Source organism: Eptesicus fuscus, chromosome 11 (genome assembly GCF_027574615.1).
Source record: "Eptesicus fuscus isolate TK198812 chromosome 11, DD_ASM_mEF_20220401, whole genome shotgun sequence".
Classification (NCBI taxonomy): Eukaryota; Metazoa; Chordata; class Mammalia; order Chiroptera; family Vespertilionidae; genus Eptesicus; species Eptesicus fuscus.
The window spans coordinates 90855449-90869256 of record NC_072483.1 but is presented as its reverse complement, the minus strand read 5'-3'; positions in this window follow the sequence as shown (position 1 = coordinate 90869256).

The window sequence follows — 13808 nt, the reverse complement described above, 5'->3', positions numbered from 1 at the left end:
GAACTTGACCCCAACCAAGTCTTTCAACTTCTTGCTCAGTTTTCTTTCTGGGGGAATATTTCACTCTCCCCGAATCCATCTAAATCCAAGCATGGTACCCATTACCTAAGAGTCAATCCTCTTTGGACTTCACTGTGCTAATAGCATTTCTATCATCATCATCACTTTGGATTTCAGAAGCATCGCCTGCTTCTTATTTAAAAAAAATATATACTTTATTGATTTTTTACACAGAGGAAGGGAGAGGGAGAGAGAGTTAGAAACATCAATGAGAGAGAAACATCAATCAGCTGCCTCCTGCACACCTCCTACTGGGGATGTGCCCGCAACCAAGGTACATGCCCTTGACTGGAATCGAACCTGGGACCCTTGAGTCCGCAGGCCGACGCTCTATCCACTGAGCCAAACCGGTCAGGGCTGCTTCTTATTTTTAATTGTAAAAATAAATTGTAAAAATAAAACTTTTCGCCCTCAGAAATCTAAATTAAATTGCCTCTTATTTAGCCGCACCTAGAATCAACGAAAGAAAAAACAAATTAACTCCCTAACTCACTCACCGAACTCTGGGGGCCTGTGACTTCCTAAAAGCGCCAGGAATCTTGGAGGGCTGGGGGGCTGGAAGATGGAGAGAGTGCTGAAGTTCAAGTTTTCCTCGTTCCCTGTTTTCCTTAGGGCTACCTGTGTCGGTACCATTTTGTGATGTGTCAGAATTTTAAACTTTCCCAAACTGGAAGAACAGAATTCTGGAAAATTACCAAAGTATGTTTTCACAAAGAAAACTTTGCCAAGTGTGACACATTTCCTCAAAGTCCCATTGGTTTCAGTTACTTTTTTTAAAGTTCAGTGAACTTTCCAGCTTTCCTTTTACGCCTTGGGGCCGCCTGGCAGGAGCTCCTGAGCAATCTGCAGACGGCTGCTTTTGTCTTGAGCTTGGAAGTGCCCACGTGAGGCCAAGCTGTGAAGCAAGATAGGCTGGTGCTAGTGCCTGGTCCTGGGCTGCCTCTTCTTCTTCTTTTTTTAAAAAAAATATTTCTTTATTGATTTCAGAGAGGAAGGGAGAGGGGGAGAGAGAGAGATAGAACCATCAATGATGAGAGAGAATCATCGATCGGCTGCCTCCTGCACGCCCCCCACCGGGGATCGAGCCCACAACCCAGGCATGTGCCCTTGGCCGGAATCGAACCTGGGACCTTCCAGTCCGCAGGCTGACGCTCTATCCACTGAGCCAATTGGCTAGGCCTGGGCCTCTTCTTGATAGCTCTGGGACACGTTGACACCAGCGTCTGCTTGTCTGAGAGATTTTAGGAACTCCTGAAGCCTGAGCCAGGACAGGCCATTCCTGTGGAAAAGTGCTGCAGACAGCTTGGGTGGGGCTGCAAGTGGGATGGGGCGGGGTCTCGGGGAATCACCAGAGCAGAGCAAACAGCGTGAGCCAGGCTGATGGAAACGCAGAGATGGAGGGTCTGCATACCTGACGTTGCTGCTTGTCAGGTTTCATCACGGAGCCACGTGGGTGCAGGCACCAGAGCTCGTGAGCCGTTTGTGGTGTCGCCTGTTTCATCGCACGTTCGCCAGAATGTGGAGGAGGAGAAATTGGTGGGGTTTGGCTGAGGCATCCCAAGGCTAGGGCGTGAGTGTTGAAGAAAGAATGGTAACATTGTCAGCCCAATCTGAATACTCGCCACTTATGGCCAATTAAAAAAAAACAAAAAGGTATAGGTAGCCCAGCCATTGTGGCTCAGTGGTAGAGCATTGACCTATATGAACCAGGAGGTCAGGGCACATGCCCGGGCTGCAGACTCGATCCCCAGTAGGGGGCGTGCAGGAGGCAGCCAATCAATGATTCTCGCTCATCATTGATGTTTCTGTCTCTCTCTCCCTCTCCCTTCTCTCTGAAATCAATAAAAACATTAAAACAAACAGAAAGGTAGAGGTGACATGTTAAAGGAATGCACCATTCTACATCCTCCAGAGGGGACCCGGAGACCACCTCGTGCACTCTAGGACGGCCTGGCTGAGGACTGCTCTCCTCCCTGGAGGAGGAAACTCCCCTCCTTCCCGGGGTGTCGGCGGGCGGGCCTGCCGTGCATCTGATAGGGTGGCCACTCACCTTCCGGGACCCGCTCCCAGCTCTGCCCTGGCGTTCTCGGCAGCGGCGTGTGCGGGGTGACCCCTCCTGCCCGGGACAGTTAATCACGCGGCGAGGAGGGGGGCCCGGCTCCAGTGTCGTGCGGCTGTTTGTGTCCAGTGGGGTTCTGGAAAGACACACTCCGTTTTTAGGACCTCATGCTGAGGGCCACACACGTGATGGGATTTTGGGGGAATCTGTTTAATGGGAGCCTGCACTGGGTGTTGTAACAGGTGGGTCACGGAGGTAGCATGGCAGTTGCAGGGAATTCTATAGTAAATACCCCATTTCTCTTAAAACCAGCCAATTCGGAACGTTCGCCCAGGAGTCCCAGACCTCTCGCTTGGATATTTTGTACTATGGAGTCATTTTAAGAACATTACAGAAAGCTTGGAGCATGGAGCTAAAAAAACACCACACCACTTGAGCCCACTATTCTAAAATATCAACTGTGGTCATTTCTAAATATTCCTTCCCCAGCTTTTCATGTGTATGTTTTAACGTGATTGTAACCGTAGATAGAGTGTGTACTTTTCTATATTGCTTCGGAGTTTTGAAATGCATTTTATAGTTGTACTAGAGGCCTGGTGCATGAAATTTGTGCACGGGGTTGGGAGGGGGTCCCTCAGCCCGGCCTGCACCCTCTCCAATCTGGGACCCCTTGGGGGATGTCCTACTGCTGGTTTAGGGACTGCTGGCTCCTAACCGCTTACCTGCCTGCCTGCCTGTTTGCCCCTAACCACTCTGCATGCCTGCCTGATCACCCCTAACTGCTCTCCCCTGCTGGCCTGATCGCCCCTAACTGCCTCTGCCTCAGCCCCTGCCACTGTGGCTTTGTCCGGAAGGAGGTCTGGTCTAATTAGCATATTACCCTTTTATTAGTGTAGATGTTATTCCGGTGAGTGCCATCACGTCCTCACCTTGGGCATTTGTGTTGCTCCTGCCCCCACACTGCGGTGTCTCACACGGCGATGGGCGTTTCTGTGCAGACGGCCTCTCCACGGGGTGGGTGATTCCTGACAGTCCATACGGAGAACAGGGGACTGTGCCCGAGATGGTTGTGAGCGTTTTGTGTCCCCCCTTGGACCAGGAGATGGATCTCGTGACTGAATCGGGGCGGGGGGGGGTCAGGGGAAGTCAGAGACGGCGTGCGGTGCCTCCCGCGTTCCTGGCCCGTGCGATGCCGGGGATGGGTGGCGCCGTCCGCCTGGAGGGGCAGGTTCCCTTGGGGATGTGCGTCTCCAGGCAGTGGGTGAGGCTCAGCAGGGCCTGCAGCTGAGGGACAAGCCAGGGCTGAGGCCCCGACGAGGGGATCTCCAGCATGTGGTGTGGCCACGCTGCTGTGGCGGCCGCTGTCAGAGAGGCGCTGTCAAAGCCTCGCTGTGGGGGAGGCAGGGGGGGCTGGTGGCAGGGATGGGAGAAGGGGCATTCGTCTGCCGGGGCCTAAACAACAGCAGTTCTCTCCTCACGGCTCCGGAGGCTGAAGTCCAGGATCCCGGCCCCGGCAGGTTTGTTTTCTCCTGAGGCCTCTTCCTGGGTTGCAGGCCGCCTTGCTGCGTCCTCAGATGGTCGTATCGGATGAGGGTCCATCCTAACGGCCTCATTTTAACTTAATCGCCTCTTTTTAAAAAATATTTTTATTGATTTCAGAGAGGAAGGGAGAGGGAGAGAGAGAGAGAAACATCAATGATGAGAATCATTGATCAGCTGCCTCCTGCTCGCCCCCTACTGGGGATCGAGCCCACAACCCAGGCCTGTGCCCTTGGCCAGAATCGAACCTGGGACCCTTCAGTCCGCCAGGCCGACGCTCTATCCACTGAGCCACACCAGCTAGGGCTTAATCGCCTCTTCAATGGGCCCATCTCCAAATACAGTCATATTCTGAGGTCCTGGGGACTAGGGTTTCAACGTACAAATTTTTGGGGGACACAGAATTTGGGGGGACACAATTCAGCCCCTACGAGATGGATGCTAAGCCCACTGTCCAACCTGCCTCTCTCCCTGCCCGGGGCTCCCTCGCCCTCCACACTGCTGACTGTCTGCTCCGCCTGCTCCAACTGGTCACACTCCTGTCCGGGGCCTTGGTGACCTATGCTCTTCCTGTCCCCCCCTCACCTCCTCCTGCTTCCTTGGCGGCCACTTCCTTGGCGTCGTGGGCTCTCTGCTCTTCCTGGGATGAATCACATCGTCTTCAACTCCTTCTCAACGCCAACTCCGCCTCCTGTCCCCTCAACGCCGACTCCGCCTCCTGTCCCCAAGCATCCGTTCTCTTAGGCATAACACCTGGGCGAGGTGAACTCCGTAGGGAACGTTATTGGGTGATAAGACTAAGCCATTTTGTAACCCTGTCCTCACGGTTAAAAAAAAAAATAGTGGGAACAATGATTTAGGCCCGTGGTCGGCAAACTGCGGCTCTCGAGCCACATGCGGCTCTTGGGCCCCTTGAGTGTGGCTCTTCCACAAAATACCACGGCCTGGGCGAGTCTGTTTTGAAGAAGTGGCGTTAGAAGAAGTTTAAGTTTAAAAAATCTGGCTCTCCAAAGGAATTTCAATCGTTGTCCTGTTGATACTTGGCTCTGTTGGCTAGTGAGTTTGCCAACCACTGGTTTAGGCCAAGGTTCAGTAAAATTTATAGTTGAGTTTACCTCATTTCACCAAGTAATGCTTTTCTCTCAAGAGTTTGGTTTGGGTTCTTGTTTTTTTTTTTCTTCCCAAGGGCAAACCTTGGTTGGAGTAAGACTGGGTGGGTAGCTGTCCCAGGAGGGTCTGGGGGCGGAATTGCTTTATGGGGGAGGTGTCATGCCTTTCTGCTGCAGACATTTTTGTCGTCTGTTTTTTGATTAAAGCTGCGTAGAGGTGAAGGCTACCGTCTTCGAAGCTGCGTGTTGGTGTTGGTGTTGGTGAAGGGGTCCGGGTGACTTGTGAGTATATGTTATTTAAACCGTGGTTGAATGTTTTGGGGTCTCTGGTGTGTATGTGTTACGTGGTGTTTCTGTCAATAGTTGAAGTGCATCAGGATGACTTCTACCTAAGATGTTTTGTTTTTATTAAAGATGCTGTCTGATTTCTAAACGTATACAAAGGATGGATAGTCACTGTTTGGCCTCCTAAAACAGAAGTGCCAGACTTTGCTGGGCAACCTTGAGAGGAACGTTTATGTCTGTGGACAGTTTTTAAGTGTCATTTTTAAGTATGAAACTCAAATTTAGTTTTTAATAGTAGCGTGTATGTTTATTCTTTCTATCTTTGAGAGGCAGGTTATTGGAATGACATGTGACCTTGTACTCTTGACTCTGTCTGGTTGTGAGTCTGAAGGGTTATTTTTGTGCTTTTTAACATGACTGGAGCACTTTCGACTGTACATTTGGGGCAGAGTCAATATGGTTTTGAAAACCACCCAGGTGCTTAGCCTGGCGACAGGTTAGCGCCGTTCCCTCTCTCAGCGTCTAGGTCTGCCGGCTTCCTTGGCATTCTTTCCCGAGTCCCATATGCCAGCCGGTGCCCATCACACGCTCGGTGCCCATCACACGCTCGGTGCCCATCACACGCTCGGTGTCCGGTGAGCGCTGCCCGGCGTGCTCCGAGGCAGGGTTCCCAGCCGTGGAGACCGATGCTCATCCAGACTCACAGTGGTGATTCCAAACCTGTTCATGGTTGTACTGACTGTATTTAATATCATGATTTTAAATCGAGGCCAAAATAGGTATCTCTATGAAAATTCATTTGAATGTTTTGGAAACTCCCTGGAAAGTTTCTAAAAGGGATGATAGCTCTAGCCAGTGGACCGAAGGGTCCCGGGTTCGATTCCAGTCAAAGGCAGAAACCTCGGTTGCAGGCTTCTCCCCGGCCCAGACCCTGGTCTGGACGCGTGCAGGAGGCAACCAGTCAGTATGTTCCTCTCACGTTGATATTTCTCTGTCTTTCCCTCTCTCTTCCACTCTCTCTAAAAATCAATGGAAAAATATCCTGGGGTGAGGATTTAAAAAAAAAAAAAAAAAAAGCAAATCTCACCCTGCCAGTGTAGCTCAGTGGTTGAGCGTCAACCTGTGAACCAGGAGGTCACAGTTTGATTCCGGGTCAGGGCACTTGCCCAGTGACGTGGGCTCAATCCCCAGCGTTGGGCGTGCAGGAGGCGGCTGGTCAATGATTCTCTCTCATCATTGATGATTCTATCTCTCCCTCTCCCTTCCTGTCTGAAATCAATAAAAATATATATATATTTTTTAAAAAGGGTGATGATAGCCGATTTAGGGGAGGCTGACTTGGGGGAATCCTATATAATAAAAGGCTAATAATGCAAATTGTCCCCTCAACTGGGAGCTCGATAGGAGTTTGACCAGGGGGTGGGGCCGCCCTCGCCAACTGCCTGGGGCCCCTCCCGCTGGCTGGCCCCACCCCCAATCGGCCCTCCACACTGAGATTGGGGGCGGGGGCGGCCCACCAATGGCCCAGGGCCCGCACCCCCCCGCCCCCGCCAGCCCTCCCTACCCCAATCGGGGGCAGGCCAGCTGGCCAACCACCTGCGGCCCCTCCCCGTGGCTGGCCCTGCCCCCAATCGGCCCTCCCACCCTGATTGATGGTAGAGCTGGCCGGACCCCACCCGTGCACGAATTCGTGCACTGGGCCTCTAGTCACAGGGTAAAAAGCTATTTCCGCGAGGACGGCCAGCCACTCGGTGGGTGGGCTAAGCTGTGACCGTGTGCAACCTGAGCGTCTCAGTGGCTCAGGGCAGTGTCCACGCACACACTGTGCCTGTCACAGGTCAGGAGGGGGCTGCTCCCTGCGGGGACGGCGCCCTCGGGACATGCTGACCCCTACGGCACGGGAGAGGCTGCTGGGAGGCCTGGATGGCCGAGTCTGAGCTCAGCCCTCGGGGCTGTGGAATCCCGAGCGGGAGTCATAGTACACCCCACATCGCTGCCCAGGGGTCTTTATAGTCTCACCTTCTCTAAAGACAGTGGACCTAGCCCTGGCCGGTTTGGCTCAGTGGTTAGAATGTCGGCCCGTGGACAGAAGGGTCCCGGGTTCGATTCTGGTCAGGGGCATGTCCCTCGGTGGCAGGCTCGATCCCCTGCCTGGTAGGGGCACTGCAGGAGGCAGACAATGGATGTTACCCTCATATCTATGTTTCTCTCTCTCTCCCCTCCCTCCCACTCTCTCTAAAAATCAATGGGAAAGAGCCTCGGGTGAGGGTCAACAGGAAATAAAGCCAAAGTGAACTGGCCCTGGAGGAGGACGCCAGAGGGTGGTTTATAAGAGACAGACCGCGGGGTGCTGCCGTCCGAGGACGTACCCCCAAAGCAAAGGCCTGGGCACTGCAGCAGAGCTTGGCCGATGCGTGCGTGTGCGCAGGATTTGGTGTGAAATAACGCGTGGGTATGTCATTTTTTAGGACTTGCAACTTGGTCTGGCTTTCTGGAAAGCCACCAGCCCACCGGGCGACCTCGCGCATGTGGATGAGGTGCCTCTCCGGCTCCCACCGGCTCGTGCGCCGTGCCCGCCATCCCGTCGGCGTCCCACGTTCGGGGTGGCTTCGTCCGTTACTCCTCTGGTTGCATTTCTGTTGGTTCCGCCCGGTTCTTACTCCTCAACTTGGAAGCTGGTGCCCCAGCCGGACCCCTGCTGCGGGCGGGCGTGGCGCCGTTGATGCCGGTCCAGCGAGGCAGCCTGCAGGGCACGCACAGTCCCCGGAGCTCGCGGGGCGGCCGGTCCCAGGGCCCCCTGGCTGGCCATCCTGAACATGGTGCGCAACCCCCCCCCCCCCCCCCGGAGCAGCCCACTCCCTGCTCCTGCCCCCCCTCGGTGAATTCAGACGCTCCCCCGTGAAAACTCTTAGACAGGTTTTGTTGTCTCTATCCCTGCACAGGTTTTTTTTTTTTGGGGGGGGGGGACTCCCCATTATTGTTAATGTCTGTCCTCAACTTTATTTTCCCCGGGACCACCCACGACCGGTGATCCTCAGCCACACTGGCTGCCTTTGATGCACTGACATTGGCAATGACTGCAGCGGGGACCTGGGGCCAGGCTGTGCGAGCACCCTCTCCCCCCTCCCCGCACCCTGGAGGCTCCTTCGCTGGCCCTCCGTCCTGCCTCAGCTCACCTTCTCTCGGCTCCAAGCCCATCAGGACCCCCCGCCAGCTTCCCACCACTCTGCCTAGTCACGGTCTTCTGAATAGATTTCGTCATCTTTTTAAAAAATATATATTTTACTAGAGGCCCAGTGCATGATTGAATCATGCACGTGTAGGGTCCCCTACATGCTTTCGCTTTCGATCACGGGGGAGCTGGGTGCCTGTCCGCTGGTGCACCAGGCCTTTCAGAAGCCTCCGGCGCGGCGAAGGCTTCTGAAAGGCCTGGTGCCTGAGCGGACAGGCACCCAGCTCCCCCGCTTTTGATGGTCCGTGGTGGGACGTGAGCTCGCTGCCCCAGAGGCCCCTTCTGTGCCGCAGCACAGCCATGGCGCAGACGCTGAGCTCGAGCCGCCGCTGGTGACGCGAGCTCAGCGTCCTGCAGGCCCAATCGGCTACCCCGGCCACCCCGAGTCCCGCCCTCCCGCGCCTCCTGGCCAATCGCGGGCATAGCGAAGGTACGGTCAATTTGCATATTTGTCTATTATTAGGTAGGATTGACTTTTTACAGAGAGGAAGGGAGAGGGATAGAGAGTTAGAAACATAGGATGAGAGAGAAACATCATCAGCTGCCTCCTGCACACCCCCTGCTGGGGCTGTGCCCACAACCAAGGTACATGCCCTTGACCGGAATCGAACCTGGGACCCTTCAGTCCGCAGGCCGACGCTCTCTCCACTGAGCCACACCGGTTAGGGCTCGCCATCTTCTTTCCAAGTTCTTTTCTGCTTCACCACATTCTGCCCATCCTCAGAACGTCAAGGACAAGTTCCACCCGTTGGGCCACCCGGGTCGGACCCTCCTGTGTCATGGTAACAGCCCCCCCTCTAACCGCGAGCACCGGTCTCCATCCCTCTGTTGGAGGCGGACATCTGCCCCGTGTGAGCCGTGGTTTCAGTGGTTAGATTGCTCTTACGTCGATCCTCCCCCGGGGCAGGTGGCCGGTGCCCGGGAGGCCGTGGCTGTGTCTGACTCCTCTTCTGGGCCCGTGCATTCCGGGCTCTCGGGTCCGAGCAGGAGGCTGTGAGCAGAGCGCGTGCCCCGTGGCGAGTCACACAGGACAGGCCTGGGTGGAGGCGGGGCCGCCCTCCCAGCCACAGGGCAGTGACCCACTTTCCCTTCTTATCTGTGCGCAAAATATTTGTTGTACTTGGTGTGTCCTCCCTGTCACAACGAATGTTTGTCTCTCCCTCTCATACGAGCCGGGCGCTAATGTGCTGGTTCGGTCAGCGAGGAAGCACAATGGAGAAGGAACGCTGGTAAGCAGTGTTAATTTCGGGACGAGGGGCCTCACAGTGACGTCATTAAAAAAAACAACCCTCTGTAGTTTCTGTATATCCCTCTCTATCTGCCCGCCTACCTGTGGAGAGACATCATTAAGGGTGGATTGTCAGTTTTAGGTTTTGATGCCTTTTAATTTGATGATTCAGAGTGTAATAAAGGGGTATGTTGACCACCTTTTTGGTTTTGGTAAACTGCTTGTAGAAGGAGACGAAGTTTCCTTAATCAGGCATGACAGTGTAGTTCATATTGAATACGTCATTGCTCACCAAACTTCCCTGGGAAAAGCTGTTGTATGGTTCTATGTATAGTCAAACCGATTATCTTTAAAATTCATTTGTGTGTAGCTTTACAGGTTGTATATTACATTCAAGGGAGAAAATGTGTAGATGTGTGTGTGGGGGGGAGCATTTGTATGTACCCTTATAATAAGTGTATGAAATATTGCTGTATCCTGTAGAACTTTTGGAAATTAGCAGAACTGTTATTCAGATACTTTAGAATGTATGTAGAGACGTGTGAGAGATGTATGATGGTGCATTTGATTCCAAATTCAGTAATGCTCCCAACATCAGAGAAACTGGAAAACAGTTGACCCGGAAAATACTTTCACAATGTAATATGATTATTGGTTTTAATCCGCTTAGGTGAAATAGCCCGCCGCATTTAAGCTGTTTTCTTCTAAAATTCTTTGAGGATGACAATGCAGTTTTGCCTTCTCCGTGTACATGGTCAGTGTCTGTTTTGGCCCATCTCAGCTGTTTTTGGGTGATCATTTCTCAACCAGCAAACATTCAGGAAACCCTGTAAACACCTCTCCCTGGTTACGTGGAGCCGTGGCCTTAGCTCGGTGGGTAACTGCTTGAATTTTTGTGACTCGGAAGCGCTGTTTCTGAAACACGGGACTGAGGCGTCTCTGAGGACGCACTGTTGAGATGCCTCTTCTCTTCTTTTACGGCGCAGCGTTCTCCATCTGTACCTTCAGATCCCTGTGCTTTCGTGACTAGATGCATCGATTAAAATTCAGCTGCCACTGGCGGCTGCCACGTGGCGGTCAAGTCACACGCGCCTCCGTGCCTTTGCATGACCGTCCTGTGCGTTTCTTTCTGTGCTGTGCATGGCGAGGCCCTTAATACTTTACAGTGTTTTCACCTCTGAGTAAATGTCATTGAGAAAGGTACCTGTGGGCTCGCCTTTGGGTTTGGAGAGTTTTGATAACCAGACCCAGGATGTAGGAGCTCCGTCTGTCCAGAGGCGAGCCTTTGTCTTTTGACGGTTGCCTCAGTAACGATGCACGCCGGGACAGGATCTTAGGAGAGGATGTATTCAGCCTCTCTGGGGAAACCGAGGCTCAGAGTCGGCCGTGTGCCAGGGCCCAGGTGAGCCGGCCGCAGAGCTGGGCCTGCAGCGTGGACCTCGGGGCCTTGTTCTGGAGCCGCGGGTGGATGGCCCTGGCCCCGGGGTCTGCTTCCTGAGCCCAGACAGCCAGCGGGCGTAGAATTCAGCACCTGCCCCTCCGTTGTCACTCCAAGGAGCCGGAATGGTTCCTCTTCTGAGAGAAGCTGGTTCTGCTGTGGTGTGAGCGTCTTGGTTCAGTCGGTGGTCTTCAGAAACCCATCTGGAGGGACCCCCAAGCTCACGGGTACGAGCAGCCCTGCGTGAGTGGCTGCCCGGTGCCGGTCACCGTGGCTTTCCTTCTAAGGGCAGCGGGGCGTGGTCGGATGGTCTGGTCCAGGGTGAGGCCGCGGTGTGGCAGGGGAAGGGGCAGGGGCCAGGGGGACGCGGTGTGGACACCAGCACGCGGTCGGGACCCTCGGATCCCGAGCCGGTCCACTTGCCAGGAAGTTGGATTCCCCTGGCCCTGGCCTCGGGTTCACGATCACGGGTCGCGTTTGACGTCTGTGCGCTGCCCGGGACCAGGCAGAGCCGGAGGGTCCCCCCGGCGACGTGGGGGCAGTTCTGCCTTCATCTGGGGGTGCCGGGGCCCTGGGTTTGCCAACCCAAACGCGTTCGACGTGGTGGGACGTGAAGCTCTGCGTGGAGGAGCAGCGTGAGGAGTCCGCGGTCACACTTACGCATCCCGGGGCCGGTGACCGAGTCTGTTCCGGCTGGAACCGTGGTTTGTGGAGTGGGCCCTGTCCCCGGAGCTCGCGGGCCGTCTCAGACATGAGCTCACTGACTAGCATCCACTGTGAGCAGAGAGCATGACCGAGGGCCCCCAAAGCCAGGCCTGCTCGGGTTCTGGTCGCTGAGGGTGCCGAGCTGGTGTGTATGGGGGGGGGGGGGAGATGGGCTGGGGCTTTCCCACCAGGTCTCGGGTGGGCAGTAGTTCTGCGGGGACTGCAGTGTCCTGGGGCACTGACCGAGGCGGAGATGCTGGTGGCTCACCTCCTCACCTGCTGCGCCCCGGGAATGCCTGCTGCACTGAGGCCGCGCTCTAGGTTGGTCGCCTGACGCCCCTGCCGGGAGGGAGGCAGCACGGGCCGTCGGGGAGCCCGCACCCAGAGGCCTTCTGAGGCAGGGGCCGCGCGGTGACCCTCACGGCGGGGTGGGTGTGCCATCGCCATTGGAGAGCAGAACCTCGTGGGTCTGAGTCTGGGTCTGATCGGAGCCTTGGTGCCCGCCCGGGGCGGGTCCGAGGGGATGAATTCTCGGGGAAACTTGCTACCGCACGTCGGCAGGGAGTTCCCTTTCCCAGCGCAGAGGGGCACTTCTCTCTGAGAAACCGGGGTACCGGGAAGAGGTGGGCGATGCGGGGGGTTAGGGGGGAGGGTGCGCGTAAGGGAATCGGTGTGCAAACCACCGCCAGCCCCGAGGGGCAGCATCCTCCCTGCCCGGCTCTTTCAGAAGCCAGCTGTGCGGGAAAAGCCAGCTGTGCGGGGAGAGCCAGCTGTGCGGGAGAGCCATGATTGTGCAGCCGTCCCCAGCATCGATCTCCCCAACCTCCCATCTTCCCAGCGTGACGCTCTGTGCCCATAAACAACCCCTGTCCCCCCTCCTCCAGGCCCTGGGGCCTCCGTTCCACCCTCTGCCTGATGAGTTGGATCACGCCAGCCCCTCACGGGAGGGGTTGTACGGGATTTGCCCTCTCGGGACTGGCTTCTTTCAGGTGGCACATTATCCTCAGGTTTCACCCATGTGGTGGCATGTGTCAGAATGTCCGTCCCTTTTAAGGCTGACTGCTGATCCGTTGTGTGTGTTCGGCCCATCTTGTTCCTCCATTGGCGGATTCGTCAGCGGCTGCCGCCTTTGGGCTGTTGTTCATGCCGCTTTGGATAGAGTGTGCAGGAATCACTGCTCTCATACCCTACCGTGGAACTGCTGGGTCACAGGCAAGTCTTTATTTCTCTATTTTTCCCCTCCGGGGTCTGCTAAGGCCTGTGACGATTGTCCTAAAGACCCTGGAGAGTTCTGGAAGGATTCAGAGCAGGGCGTACCCAGCCTGACTGTGATTTAGAAAAGGCCCCGTGGTTTAGAAAGGGCCGAGGGGTTCGTGGACCCGGGAAGGAGCGGGCTGGCGGAGGCTGGGGTGGCCGGATGGGTGGCCAGAGGGCAGAGAGCCGCTCCGAAGGCTCTGGCTTCCCGGGGAGAGGGGAAGGCTGGGTAGGGCAGTCACCTTGGGGGATGGAGCGGGAGTGACGAAGGTGACAGAATCAGTGGAACAGGTTGGCTACGGGGGAAGGAGGTCGGAGACAGGGAAAGGCCAAGGATGAGGACCTGGGTTCGTTGAGACTTGGTGGAGTTTAGGGGGAGTGAGAGGGTTATTTTTGTTGGTTTTGTGTTTTGGTATGGATGGTAGACGATGTGTTCAGATGTTAGGCACAGCCTGGTGGGCCGGCTGTTGATAAAAGGGTTGCTAATTTGGGGGCGGGGGTGAAGAATACAGGGGCAGGTTGGGATGTTGGGATGTTGTTGTTGGTGTGGCGCCACAGTTTCACCGCTTCTGTGGATCTGTCGTACATTCCGACCCCGAGGCAGAAATGGACACATCAAAATCATAACACCAGAAATGATGGCCAACGCACTGGTTAATCAAAATCAGGTTCCATGAGGATTCTAATGAATGCAAAGGATTTTTTAGACTAAAGCAGTGGTCTGCAAACTCATTAGTCAACAGAGCCAAACATCAACAGGACAACGATTGAAATTGCTTTGGAGAGCCACATTTTTTAAACTTGAACTTCTTCTAACGCCACTTCTTCAAAATAGACTCTCCCAGGCCGTGGTATTTTGTGGAAGAGCCACACTCAAGGGGCCAAAGAGCCGCATGTGG